We start from the raw sequence: 526 nt of genomic DNA, 5'->3' as shown, positions 1-526 counted from the left end.
ATTTTAAACATACTTGTTTTAAATTCTGTCTGATAGTTTCAGTATTTGAAACCTGTGCAGTTCTGTTGGTTCTTATTCATGTTCAACGTGATTAGTTTTCTCGTATGCTCAGTAGGCTATACTTGGTGGCCATCATCCCCAGAAAATATTTTTGAGGATTCTCTGAGGACTTAAGATAGATGTTTTTCCTTCAAAAAGGTTTTGCATTTGTGTCTGCCAAGTACCTAGGGGGCTTCTTAGTGTTGGACCACCTCAGACTAAGTTCAAGACTTGAGAGTTCCTTTCCCAACTAGGCTCTTTCAACTCAACATGAAATTCCAAAAGGTGGGTCTTCTGGATCCTCCTAGGGAAGCGTCCCTAGGAGCCACAGTCTCCCAGAGAAGTCTTCTTTTCCATTTCCTTCCTTTTTCTTCTTCATTCCACAAGGTTCTAAGGCAGCTCTCTCAGATATTCCCATTAGTTGGGGAAGTGGGAGGTGGTAAATCTAGATGTCAATCACCGTTTACCTGAGGAAGTAGTCCCTGGT

Source organism: Loxodonta africana, chromosome 1, assembly GCF_030014295.1.
Source record: "Loxodonta africana isolate mLoxAfr1 chromosome 1, mLoxAfr1.hap2, whole genome shotgun sequence".
Classification (NCBI taxonomy): domain Eukaryota; kingdom Metazoa; phylum Chordata; class Mammalia; order Proboscidea; family Elephantidae; genus Loxodonta; species Loxodonta africana.
Note: the sequence above shows the minus strand (reverse complement) of the source record.